Below are 14,353 nucleotides of genomic sequence, written 5' to 3'. Positions count from 1 at the left end.
GATTAGAGGAAATGTTGTGTATGAGCAAGGCAGGAGAATAGGGTCTGGAGGCAGGGAACCTAAGGCCATTTCCTGCTGACTTCCTAGAACTAAATTGAAAGGAAAACCCTAACTTTCCACGCCTAAGTAACAAGAGGACCAGAGGATACTCCCTTTGCAAACCGTCACCTTTCTGCACTGCAGATGGAATACTGAAAGCACCTCTGATTGGTTGCTTTCTGTCAGGCCTCTGAGCCCAAGCCTGCACGTATACATCCAATGGCCTAAAGTAACTGAAGAATCACAAAAGAAGTGAAAATGGCCGGTTCCTGCCTTAACTGGTGATATTACCTTGTGAAATTCCTTCTCCTGGCTCAGAAGCTCCCCCACCTTGTGACCCCCGCCACTGCCCGCCAGAGAACAACCCCCTTTGACTGTGATTTTCCACTACTTACCCAAATCCTATAAAACTGCCCTACCCCTAACTCCCTTTGCTGAGTCTCTTTTCGGACTCAGCCCGCCTGCACCCAGGTGATTAAAAAGCTTTATTGCTCACACAAAGCCTGTTGGTGGTCTCTTTACACAGATGTGCATGACATTTGGTGCCATGACTTGGATCAGGGGACCTCCCTTGGGAGATCAATCCCTTGTCCTCCTGCTCTTTGCTCCGTGACAAAGATCCACCTATGACCTCAGGTCCTCAGACCAACCAGCCCAAGGAACATCTCACCAATTTTAAATCGGGTAAGTGGCCTCTTTTTACTCTCTTCTCCAACCTCTCTCACTATCCCTCAACCTCTTTCTCCTTTCAATCTTGGTGCCACCCTTCAATCTCTCCCTTCTCGTAATTTCAGTTCCTTTCCTTTTCTGGAAGAGACAGAGGAGACGCATTTTATCCGTGAACCTAAAACTCTGGCACCAGTCACAGACTCGGGAAGACAGACTTCCCTTGGTGTTTAATCACTGTGGGATTATTCACCCACGTTTCAGAGATGTCTGATCACCACAGGGACACCTGCCTTGATCCTTCACCTTAGGGGCAAGTACCACTTTCCAAGGGGGCAAGTACCCCCCACCCCTTCTCTCCGTGTCTCTACCCTCTCTTTTCTCTGGGCTTGTCTCCTTCACTATAGGCAACTTTCCACCCTCCATTCCTCCTTCTTCTCCCTTAGCCTATGTTCTCAAGAACTTAAAACCTCTTCAACTCACACCTGACCTAAAACTTAAACACCTTATTTTCTTCTGCAATGCCCGTTGACCCCAATACAAACTTGACAATGGTTCCAAATAGCCAGAAAATCGCACTTTCGATTTCTCCATCCTACAAGATCTAGATAATTCTTGTCATAAAATGGGCAAATGGTCTAAGGTGCCTGACATCCAGGCATTCTTTTACACATCGGCCCCTCCCTCGTCTCTGTCCCCAATGCAACTTGTTCCAAATCTTTCTTCTTTCCCTCCCGCCTGTCCCCTCAGTCCCAACCTCAAGCATCACTGAATCTTTTCAATCTTCCTTTTCTACCAACCCATTTGACCTCTTCTCTCCTTCCCAGGCTGCTCCTCGCTGGGTCGAGCCAGGTCCCAATTCTTCCTCAGCCTCTGCTCCTCCACCTTATAATCCTCTATCACCTCCCCTCCTCACACCCGGTCTGGCTTACAGTTTCGTTTGGCAACTAGCCCTCCGCCACCTGCCCAACAATTTCCTCTTAAAGAGGTGGCTGGAGCTAAAGGCATAGTCAAAGTTAATGCTCCTATTTCTTCATCTGACCTCTCCCAAATCAGTTAGCATTTAGGCTGTTTTTCATCAAATATAAAAACCCAGCCCAGTTCATGGCTCATTTCCAGCAACCCTGAGACGCTTTACAGCCCTAGACCCTGAAAGGTCAGAAGGCTATCTTATTCTCAATATGCATTTTATTACCCAATCTGCTCCCGACATTAGAAAAAGCTCCAAAAATTAGATTCTGGCCCTCAAACCCCACAAACAGGACTTAATTAATGTCGCCTTCAAGGTGTACAATGATAGAAAAGAGTTACAATTACTTGCCTCTGCTGTGAGACAAAACCCAGCCACATCTCTAGCACATAAGAACTTCAAAACACCTAAGCCACAGTGGCCAGGTGTTCCTCCAGGACCTCCTCCATCAGGATCTTGCTTCAGGTGCCAGAAATCTGGCCACTGGGCCAAGGAATGCCCGCAGCCTGGGATTCCTCCTAAGCCATGTCCCATCTGTGCAGGACCCCACTGAAAATCAGACTGTCCAACTTGCCAACCAAGCAAGTAATTATGCTGAACCCCTGTGGGCACTCTCTAATTGGATATCCTGGGTCTTCCCAATTCTCAGTGCTTTAATACCTGTTTTTCTCCTTCCCTTATTCAGACCTTGTGTCTTCTGTTTACTTTCTTAATTCATACAAAACCGTATCCAGGCCATCACCAATCATTCTGTATGACAAATGTTTCTTCTAACAACCCCACAATATCTCCCCTTACCACAAAATCTTCCTTCAGCTTCATCTCTCCCACCCTAGCTTCCCACGCCACCCCTAATCCCGCTTGAAGAAACCCTAAGAAACATCACCCATTCTCTCTCCATACCACCCCCCAAAATTTTCGCTACCCCAACAATTTACCACTATTTCATTTTATTTTTCTTATTAATATAAGAAGACAGGAATGTCAGGCCTCTGAGCCCAAGCCTGCACATATACATCCAGATGGCCTGAAGTAACTGAAGCATCACAAAAGAAGTGAAAATGGCTGGTTCCTGCCTTAACTGATGACATCACCTTGTGAAATTCCTTCTCCTGGCTCAGAAGTTTCCCGGCTGAGCACCTTGTGACCCCTGCCCCTGCCCGCCAGAGAACAACCCCCTTTGACTGTAATTTTCCACTACCTACCCAAATCCTATAAAACTGCCCCACTCCTAACTCCCTTTGCTGACTTTCTTTTCGGACTCAGCCTGCCTGCACCCAGGTGATTAAAAAGCTTTATTGCTCACACAAAGCCTGTTGGTGGTCTCTTCAAATGGATGTGCGTGACACTTTCTGCAACCAATCAGATGTTTGCACAGGAGTGTGACCTTTGTAATTTCACTTCAGCCTCTGATTGTGGGCCACCACTCATTTACGAGGTGAGCACCAAGTGGCCAATGGGAAACCTCTAGGGGGTATTTGGACCTGAGAAGATTCTGTATCTGGGGCCCTTGAGCCACTTCTCTGGCCTGCACCCATACTGTGGAGTGTACTTTCATTTTCAATAAATCTCTGCTTTCATTTTGTGGTTGCTTCATTCTTTCCTTCCTTTGCTGTACATTTTATCTAATTCTTTGTTCAAAACGCCAAGAACCCTGGACAACTTGCAGTCAAGACCCTCTACCAGTAACATATTTTGGCAAGCCAACCAGAAGAAAGCATGTGCAAAGTTTGGGATTTATTTTTCTCCTTTCCCCTTTTACATGCAGGGAAATCTTTCTGTCTCTCTCTTTTCCTTTCTAACTCAGGACCCTCAGTGGGCAGCACCTAAGCATGCAGACAACTGCAACTTTCTGGCCAGGTCCACTCTCTGGTGAAACTGAAAGGCTTCCATGTGGAAGCGCCTGACCACCACCACCCGGTTTGGGTAAGGGACCTGAGTCCTTTTCCTTGTTTTCCTTTTTCTCAGTCCTATTCCTTTTTTCCTTTTTCTGAGTTTTCCTTTTTCATTTTGCAGTCTTCCAGTGGCCGTTTCCTAGTAGCTCCTTGGTAATTGAGGGGAACTGGCTAGGGCCACTCTCTGTTGTTGTCTGAAGGCCAAGGAGAGAGCAGGGATGGCTGCCCTTCCCAGAAGGGGGAAAGACTCTTTTCTGTCCTTTTCAGTGATAGTCCCTGATCCCTACGTGTGAAGCAGTTGGCAGCGGCAGTTCATCCAGGGTGAACTCACACATGTTTCAGGCGACTTAAACCTTCTTTTCTTATGCTAAATTCTTCGCTTCCCCCACTTGACTGGCTAAGGACAGAAAACCCACCTAGCTATGCCAAAAAAAAAAAAAAAAAAAGGGGGCATTATACTAGTCAGAGGGTCTGGGTATGTGCTAGGTGGTCTGTGGGGGGTGGGGAGGGGAATTCATGAAAGGAAATTTATTATTGCCTCAATTGAGAGTTAAAGGGTTGCTTTCAGTGGGATAGAAAAACCTTAAGGAAAGTTCATAGTAGGTCCTCAGTGGTGGAGGGAACCATTCCAAAGTGGTGCCACCATACATCTAAGGTTAGATATCTGACAGACTAAGTTAGGGCCCTTAAGGAGTGATGCCCTCAAGGAACCCAGCCTGGGCCCAGGATTTTTCCACAGGGACACCTGGATAAAATTTGGGTCACCTAGTGAGCCCTCCACTTTTCAAAGTCCTCTTCTCTTTTCCAGACCACTATGGGCAACTCTCAATCTATTCCACCTGATTCCACTGTGGGCCACTCTCTACCTATTCCACGTGATTCCCTGCTTAGTTACATCATCCACCATTGGAATCAATTTGACTCTGACAATCTAAAGAGAAAATGCATAATTTTTTTCTACAATACTGTCTGGCCCTATTATGAGCTGCCCAGCCTGGAACAATGGGCAGTCAATGGTAGCTTAATTATGACATCATCCTGCAATTAGACCTATTTTGCAAGAGGCAGGGCAAATGGTCAGAAATCCTATATGTAAAGGCTTTCATGACCCTATACCAAACCTAACCATCTGTGAGACTCCCAGAACTCACCTTCACAAAGGAAAGTTCTAAGGCAGAACTAGATATTATAGGTGACCCCCTTTTACAAGGGCCACCTGTTTCTCAGGGTGAACAGCGACCACCCCATATAGCCCCTTGCCAAGTGCTCCTGAGGCTAAAACCCAGGAGCAAACACTGGAGACCCTACTAAGTCCCCCTCACACTCAGAGGAGAACACCGTATTTAACTCTTAACCCTGCTACCTTTTAGGGAATTAGCAGGAGCCAAGGGGTCAGTCCTAGTACAGGCCCCCTTCTCTATAACTGATATACAATAATATAAGGAAAAGCTAGGAAGCTATTCTGAGAATCCTAGGAAATTTGCAGATGGGTTCCAAACTTTGACCTTAGCCTTTGATTTCTCATGGAGAGATGTTCAATTCATTCTAGCAACCTGTTGCACTCCTTCAGAAAAGGAACGAGTCTTCGAGACCACCCACCAGGAAGCAGACAAATTGTTTGCCCAAAACTCTCAGGGTAATCGCTCAGGCCCAGACACAGTTTCCACTGCTGATCCTAACTGGGAATATAACACCCTTGTGGGAATGAACAGCTGGGCTAAATTTCTTGAGGCTTTCCTTTGAGGAATGAGAAAGGGAATAACTAAGACAGTAAATTATGATAAAGTAAGGGAGATTATGCAAGGCAGGGAGGAAAACCCAGCCATGTTTTATGGCAGGCTGGAGGAAGCCTTTAAAAAATACCAGTCTGGACCCTTCCTTTCCCAAAGGCAAAACATTAAGGGCACAGCATTTCGTTAGCCAATCTGCCCCAGACATTAGATGTAAGCTCTGAAAGCTACAAATGGGGCCACAAACTAATAAAAATCAGCTTCCTGATACCACCTTTATGGTGTATAACAATTGTGACCTGGAGGAAGGAAGAAAGGGAACAGAATAAAGAAAAATTACAAGCCAAAATTGTGGCAGCCATCATTGGCAATGCCCTGAATGGTCAAAGAGTGTCGAAGGCATATCCAAAGGGCCATAAGGATAATGTCAGCAAAGGCTCTTGCTTCAAATGCAAGAAAAATGGGCTTTCGGCAAAGGAATGTACTAAGCCCTGGCCAGGCCCCTGCTGTCAATGTGAAGGCACCAGTTGGGGCCCCTGGCACTGGAGAATTGACTGTCCCTTCTCCCACCAAGGGGCTCAGTCAGGCAAAACTCTAGCAGTGTGAAAGGAGGAATTAGATGAAGACTGAAGGGGCCTGGATTCTTCCTCACTGCCCCTGTCCAGGAACATTTTAATTACTACTGAGGAGCCTTAGGTAATTCTGGACATCACAGGCACCCAAATTCAGTTTCTTTTCGATAAAGGGGCAAATTATTCTGTTCTTACTGCTTATGCAGGAAAACTTTCCTCTCAGTCCATGAGTGTTATGGGAATGAAAGGGAAGCCACAGACAAGGTTTTTTATTCCTCCTTTGATTTTTCAATTTGAGAGACAAATCTTCCAGCAGGAATTCCTAGTAGTACCAAGCTGCCCAATCCCCCTGTTGGGAAGAGATATTGTGGTTAAAACAAGGGCACTACAACAATTTAAGCTTCACCCAGTGAAATTGCTAATAGTCAAAATTACAGTGTGTCCCAGATTACATGAATAAACAGGTTAACCCACTGGCATGGTATACTGGAAAACCAAGGAAGGTTAAAATGGCAGTGCCAGTCAAAATACAGCTTAAAAACCCCAGCTATTTTCCCAGTTGTAAACAATACCCAATTAAGCAGGAAATAAGAAAAAGCCTAATACCAATAGTTAAGGTATTACTTACCCATGGGCTCTTAAGACCCTGTAATTCTTCAGGCATGGTGGCTCACGCCTGTAATCCCAGCATTTTGGGAGGCCGAGGTGGGCAGATCACCTGAGGTCAGGAGTTTGAGACCAGTCTGACCAACATGGAGAAACCCCGACTCTACTAAAAATACACAATTAGCTGGGCGTGGTGGTGCATGCCTCTAATCCCAGCTACTCGGGAGGCTGAGGCAGGAAAATTGCTTGAACCTGGGAGGCGGAGGTTGTGGTGAGCCGAGATCATGCCATTGCACTCCAGCCTGGGCAACAAGGGCGAAACTCCGTCTAAAAATAAATTTAAAAAAACCCTGTAATTCTCCCCGTTCTAAAACCTTCAGGGGAATACTGGTTAGTACAGGATCTCAGAATAATTAATGAAGCTGTTATTTCTGTATACCCTCCTGGCTTAGGTGCCAGGGGATGCAAAATGGTTCTCAGTCCTAGACCTAAAAGATGATTTCTTCTCCATTCCCCTGGCCCCAAAGTCCCAATACCTTTTTGCCTTCTAATGAGAAAATCCTAATACCAGGGAAAAGCAACAATACACTTGGATAGTACTCCCTCAGGGCTTTCGGAATAGCCCCCATTTCTATGCCTGGGCTTTAGAGAGGGGTCTGAGGGATCTGCAATTAGAGAATGGGAGTATACTTTAGTATGTGAATGACCTTCTTGTGTGTAGCCCAACTCAGGACTTTCTGACCAAAATACTATAAAAACTTTGATTTTCCTGGCAGACAGGAGATATAAAGTGTCCAAAAAGAAGGCACAGATTACCCTTTAATGGGTCCAATATTTAGGGTATGTCTTAACACTTGAAGCCTGACAAATATTTCCAGAATCAGTGCAAGCCATATGTGGTTTGAGGATCCCCCACACCAGGCAACAGCTTTGTTATTTTTGGAGAATTGCCAGGTTTTGTAGAACATGGGTACCAAATTTAGGACTCAGAGCAAAGCCCCTGTATGAGGCAACAAGTGGGCCTGAAAATCAGCTAATGGAATGGACCCCGGAAATGAGAGGAGCCTTTGCCAAGTTAAAACAGACTCTCACCCTGGCTCCCGCTCTTGGAATCCCAGACCTAACTAAGCCCTTCTTTTTGTATGTAGCAGAGAAGAGGGGCATAACTGTGGGAGTGCTAGCCTGGAAATTTGGATTAGAACCCAGACCAACCACCTACTTTTCAAAGAAGTTGGACGGAGTGGCCTTGGGGTGGCCAAGTTGCCTGCAGGCAATAACAGCTACTGCTATGTTAGTGGAGGAAGCCACTAAAATTCCCCTGGGCCAACCACTGCAAGTTCTAGTCCCTCACCAGGTAAAGTTAGTTTTAGAGATAAAGGGACACATCTGGATGACAGGGGAAAGGATAACCAAATACCAAGCTATGCTCCTAGATGATCCAGTTGTAATCCTTAAAACCTTTAACACTCTGAATCTAGCTTCATTGCTGCCCACAGGCCCAATAACTGATCGTTCCTATGAGCAGGTCATTGCACATATGTTAGCTGTCCTGCTTTAAAAGATCAGCGTCTCCCAGGATGACCAATTCACAGATGTCAGTAGTTTTGTGTCAAATGGGGAGTGCTGAGTTGGATATGCAGTAGTGAATCATAACACAATTACTGAAGCCCAGCCATTGCCCCCTGGCACATCAGCACAAAAGACTGAAATCATTACTCTTACTCGAGCATTAATGTTGGGACAATGGAAAAAGCTTAACATCTATACAGAATTTAAATATGCTACAATCTGGAAAGAAAGGGGATTACTAACTAGCAAACACTCCCCCATAAAGCATGGGCCTGAAATTCTTCAGCTATTGGAAGCAATACACCTGTCAAAGGCCATAGCTATAATCCATTATAGGGGACATCAAAGGGACTTAACACCTATAACACAAGGGAACAGAAAGGATGATAGAGAAGCCAAAGCCACAGCCCTCAGGGTGCAATCCCAACAGATCCTAGCACTACTTCCTTTCTGTGATTCCCCAATATAACCGGAGTACACACTACAGGAAGAACAGTTAATAAAGAAACAAGGGGGACAAAAACAAGTATCCCGGTGGTATTGGCGTCAAAAATATATCTCCCTCAGACAGCCCAGTGGAAAGTTATAAAAGCCCTGCATGTCTCTTTCCATGTGGGGAGAGATGCAACTCTGGCCATGGTAAATAAGCTCTTTACTGGGTCTAACTTGGCTTCAGTGGCTAAGCAGGTCTGCCAAGCCTGCTCACTGTGTGCACTTAACAACCCAGGAAACAAAATGCCTCCTCCAATAGAACCAATCCAGAGAAGAGGAACTTATCCAGGGGAAGACTGGCAATTAGACTTCACCCATATGCCAGCTTGAAGAGGATACAAGTTTTTGTTAGTGCTAATGGATACCTTTACTGGTTGGGTCGAAGCTTCTCCTACCAGAACAGAGAAGGCTAATGAGGCTATAAAGTTTCTCTTAGAAGAAATAATCCCCTGGTTTGGGTTACTTCAGAGCCTCCAAAGTGATAATGGCTCATCCTTTATCTCCCAAATAACTCAAGGAGTTGCTAAGACTCTTGGAATCAAATACTATTTACATTCAGCATGGAGGCCTCAATCCTCTGGGAAAGTAGAAAGGGCTAACCAAACTCTAAAACGAGTGTTAGCTAAGCTATGTCAGGAAGCATCAGAAATTTGGGTTGGCTTGCTGCCCACAGCCCTCTTAAGGCTCCATAATACTCCTAGAGCAAAAATTAATATAAGCCCATACGAAATGTTATACAGAAGGCCATTCTTAACTAATAATTTAATTACTGATCCAAAAACAGCTAGTTTAGTAAAATACCTAGTCAACCTAGGACAATTTCAGCAGGCTTTACAAAAGCTTGTAATTCAAGGACTTTCCACACTGGGAACTAATCAGTAACCCCAAATCAGGCCAGGAGATAAGGTACTTGTTAAAACATGGAAGGAAGGATCACCTGCTCAACACTTATAACCCAAATGGAAGGGACCATTTTCAGTAACACTGGCCATGCCTTCTGTGGTCAAAGTACTAGGATTAGATAGTTAGATATATTTTTCAAGGATCAAACCAGCAAAACCAGAAGCTCCGGACCAGGAACCTGAAGTTCCCATTAGCCACTACACCTGTGAAACTGTGGAAGCTCTGAAGTACCTGTTTAGAAGACAGCCCAAATGCCTACCAACCTTCCTTGGTGTCTTTGTTTCAGAGTTACTGTAGGCTGGATAATAGTAGCCATTTATTTTTAATTATTGCAGTTTAGTTGCCTTCTTCCAAATGGATGGAATCACTACCTTCGTAGTAATTAAGCAGGATGTTTTCAATATAATTCTGTAACAAATATTCCTGACAGCATAGGTATCCACCCCCAAAGTTCCCATTAAATCTTTTAACTGAATTCATTTCCCCTCACTTAGAGACCATCAAGCTTCAGATGCTCATGCAACAAGGTTTCCAGCTAGTTCCAGGTGAAGAAACCACCCCCAGCCATCAAGAAGCCACCCAGTCTCCGCTAGACAGAGTACGGCAAAAGTTCTGTGATCTCCAACAGGTAGGAACTATGCCCCAAGTCAGCAAGAAGCAGTTACAGAAGAAAGCCTGTCAGGCCCTTTGCATCCTATAAAGATTTATGGGGATCACATCTTTCAGGGGGAGATGAGGCAGAATAGGTTCTGGAGGCAGGGAACCTAAGGTCGTTTCCCATTGACTTCCTAGTAATAATTTGAAAGGAAAACTCTAACTTTCCATGCCTAAGTAACAAAAGGACCAGAGGCTACTCCCTTGGCAAACCCCTATCTTTTCTGCTCAGCAGATGGAAAATTGAAAGCACTTTCTCTAACCAATCAGACATTTGCACAGGGGTGTGACCTTTGTTAACTTCACTTCAGCCTCTGATTGTGGGCCACCACTTCATTTAAGAGGTGAGCACCAAGTGGCCAATGGGAAACCTCTAGGGGAATTTGGACCTGAGAAGATTCTGTATCTGGGGCCCTTGAGCCACTGTTCAGGTCCGCACCCACACTGTGGAGTGTACTTTCATTTTCAATAAATCTCTGCTTTCATTCTGCAGTTGCTTCATTCTTTCCTTCCTCTGCTGTGTGTTTTGTCCAATTCTTTGTTCAAAATGATAAGAACCTGGACAACTTGCAGTCAAGACCCTCTACTGGTAACACAAGTGTTGTGGGAAATGAGTTTAAATACTTATTCATTTATTCATGTACATAATCATCCATGCAGCAAATGTTTATTGAGCGCCATGTCACATGTTGGGAATACTGAGATAAATGAGACACAGTCTCTGTCTTCAAATTGCTTACATTCCAGTGGTGAAAACGGGTTTACAAACATATAAGTACTATGATAAAAGTAAGCTACAAGTGGCCTCCTGCCTCAGCCTGGACTGAGTCACATTTCATTTAAATGCTCTAATTTCACTTCTGCTACATCTACCTTCTTGGACTCATATTTCAGGACTGCATTATGAATTGGCTTCTTTCAGGATAAATTAGACACCAAAGGTCCATGATACCATCTGAAGAACCTTAATTGGTAGAACATACAAAAGCAGTTTTTTGTTTTGTTTTTTTGAGATGGAGTCATGCTCTGTCGCCCAGGCTGGAGTGCAATGGCATGATCTTAGCTCATTGCAACCTCCGCCTCCTGGATTCAAACGATTCTCCTGCCTCAGCTTCCCAAATAGCTGGGACTACAGGTGTGTGCTGCCACACCCAGCTAATTTTTGTATTTTAGTAGAGATGGGGTTTTACCATGTTGGCCAGGCTGGTCTCGAACTCCTGACCTCAGGTGATCTGCCTGCCTCAGCCTCCCAAAGAGCTGGGATTACAGGCGTGAGCCACTGTGCCGGGCCACAAAAGCAGTTTTGTATTTCCATATAGTGTAGCACTTTTTTTTGAGAGTCCTTCCTTTTTTAAATTTTTTTTTCTAAGAGCAAATATGGGAATATTAAACGGGTGAATTTTGAAATGTAAAAAAGAAATTATAATTATATTTTACTATATATCCTCAAGCAAGTATAGCCAAAGGAGGAGGGGTAGGTAACAGTAAATATTTTATCTCCTAACAATGTATGTATAAACCATTCTGCTGAAGAATCTGACAGATTACTGTGAGAAAAGAAAGGCTAACAACTCTGATAATACATAAACTCAGATCAGATATAGGCTCAATTTTTGTTGTAATCATCCATCCATAACCAGCTCAGATGACAAGCCCTGTTATTAATAAAGCATACTGTACTACGAGTACATTGCTCTGTGATCTGCTTATCTTTGTAGAAACTGTAGTTGTCTAAAACAATGGCCTCAGTGAAAAAGGTGATATGTTATTAGTTGTGTAGAGGTTAAAATAATTTAAACTTATAATAGTAGTTGTTCTTGAAGGACTACGACATGAGGGACGCTGTATAGAGTTAATAACTCAGCACTGGGTTTTTTTTGTTTGTTTGTTTATTTTGATATGGAGTCTCACTCTGTTGCCCAGGCTGGAGTGCAGTGGTGCCATTTTGGCTCACTGCAATCTCTGCCTCCTGGGTTCAAATGATTCTCCTGCTTTAGCCTCCCGAGTAGCTGGGATTACAGGTGTCTGCCACCATGCCCAGCTATTTTTTGTATTTGTAGTCGAGTTGGGGTTTCACCATGTTGGTCAGTCTCATCTTGAATTCCTGACCTCAGGTGATCCACCCACCTTGGCCTCCCAAAGTGCCGGGATTACAGGTGTGAGCCACTGTGCCTCGCCAGCATTGTTGTTAAGTTTGTTTCCATTCTGATCCTTGTGAGAGAGCCATAAATTTCAAGCTACATATTGTGGGAGAGACAAAGTTACCCCAACAGAATGCAAGTTCCATGAAGTCAGGGAACCATGGCTCATTTACCAACATCTACCAAAGACATAGCGATTGGAATAGAGTTTAATATTGGTTGAATGAATAAATAAATGAATGGGAGTATACAAAAGAAATGGAACAAATTTCAGATTCAAGCCAAGTCATTTTTAGAGTTCCTCCAGGATGGGACACAGAAAATTAGAGTGGAATCCAATCTCCAGGGGATTGGGACCATCAGGGAGTAGGGAGAGGGGACAGTAGCAGACAACAGACAAATGGCTGACGATACCACATGGTACTTTTACATCCCAGAGTGGGACAGAGAATCCTCGTGTACAGAATCCTGGAAGTAAACAATAAAGCGTGCTTCTGGTCCTTGCTTTCCCACCCCTACTCCTGCCTCGCCTAATAGGATTTGAAAATGTTCTTGCATCTTTAAATCTGGATTCTCCTGGAAAAAAGGAAAGAACGTTAGATCTCCTCTGATTATCACTAATGGAGTGACAAGTAGAACGGGATGCAGGTATGGTTCAGGGACCAGTGTGAGGGTCTAGGACAAGAACAGGGTCAAGGATCTATGAGGTAGAGAGATAGAGCACTAGATCTTGAAATGGAAGGGGGACTACCACTCCTCTTGAGATACTAAAGAATCTGGGTGAAGATAGACCAATTTAAAGGTGATGAAGAAGGGTAGGTACAGAAACATTTTGCAGCTGGGGGAGTATGTACAATTATGGTTTAACAGGAGGAGAGAGAAGGTGAAAACATTTGTTAGGTTCTAAGCCACAGCCATTTTTCCTTATTTCTTTCTGGCAAAATTTGGTGTTGTTTTGAGCCTACCCTACCACCTGCTCTGGGAAAGTGATGAGGTGTGGATTTGATTAGTTTCCTTCTCCTTACAAGGAATTAGTTTAGGATAGACGTGTGACACAATTTTGCCTAATGGGACCCAAGGAAAATTCTGCTAGAGGTCTCTGGAAAGGACTTTCCTTCCTTTGTTGATAGAGATAGAAACAGAGATATAGATATGAGAGAGAGAGAGAGAGAGAGAGAGAAAGAGAATGAATCATAAGTATAGAAGGTAGTATCCCTTTCCTTTGCTGGGTGCTCCCATTTGTATCTGACACCAAGCAATGCTGAAGCCATGTTACAGCAATGACAGGAGGTAAGAGGAATATTACTCACACACTGTAGGTGGCAGAGCGGAAAGAAAATTCACTTGAGTCCTTGACGACATCTTTGGTTTACTCGATTGACCTACCTTGGAACCATCTTTCCCCAAACTCATTTTATAAGATAATAAATAATTATTTGTAAAATAAATACTTATTTTTAAAATAAGTCATCTCTGGTTAGGTCTTCTGGTGCTTCTTGCAATTGTGTTGATGCCTTGATCTTTTCTAGTAAGGTAGAAAGGAAGAGCTTGTGTTATAAATATGGAGTGTGGGATTTGAAAAAATATTTGAAACAGATATTTCAGTTTTCATCAGTTTTCAGCTATAGCCCCATCTCCGTCTTTCTTCCCTGACCCCATCCTTATCCCATCTCCCACCAGACTCAGACGAGGGCCAGGAGACACAGGACTGGACTTAGAGAATCTCTCTCTTCTGACGACCTAATCTTTGTTTTTGGTTCAAGCTCATTGTATTTAGCTCCTTCTTCCCTGAAGACATTCTCTCCCAGGAGGCTCTTCAATCACTGAAGTAACAGACTTCTGGGATATTGCCTCCCAGACATGTCTAAACTCTAAGCCATAGCTTAGGATCAAGTGGGAAACCCCAACTACAGTGCTATTTTGTGCCTGTATCTAGCAATACTCTGCTGCCTTTGAGCATGAATAGAGAAATAATAAAAATGACTCAGGCTCAGCATTGGAAACTGCTTCAGGCATTATCAGGCCCTGATTTCATTGGGCACCAGATATCAGGGGAACCAGCCCCCAGTATTTCAACGCAGGTTCTTTTCTATTTTCCCTGAGTGTCGGCCAGTCT

Source organism: Chlorocebus sabaeus, chromosome X (genome assembly GCF_047675955.1).
Source record: "Chlorocebus sabaeus isolate Y175 chromosome X, mChlSab1.0.hap1, whole genome shotgun sequence".
Classification (NCBI taxonomy): domain Eukaryota; kingdom Metazoa; phylum Chordata; class Mammalia; order Primates; family Cercopithecidae; genus Chlorocebus; species Chlorocebus sabaeus.
The sequence above is the reverse complement of the archived record's forward strand: the minus strand, read 5'-3'. Positions refer to the sequence as shown.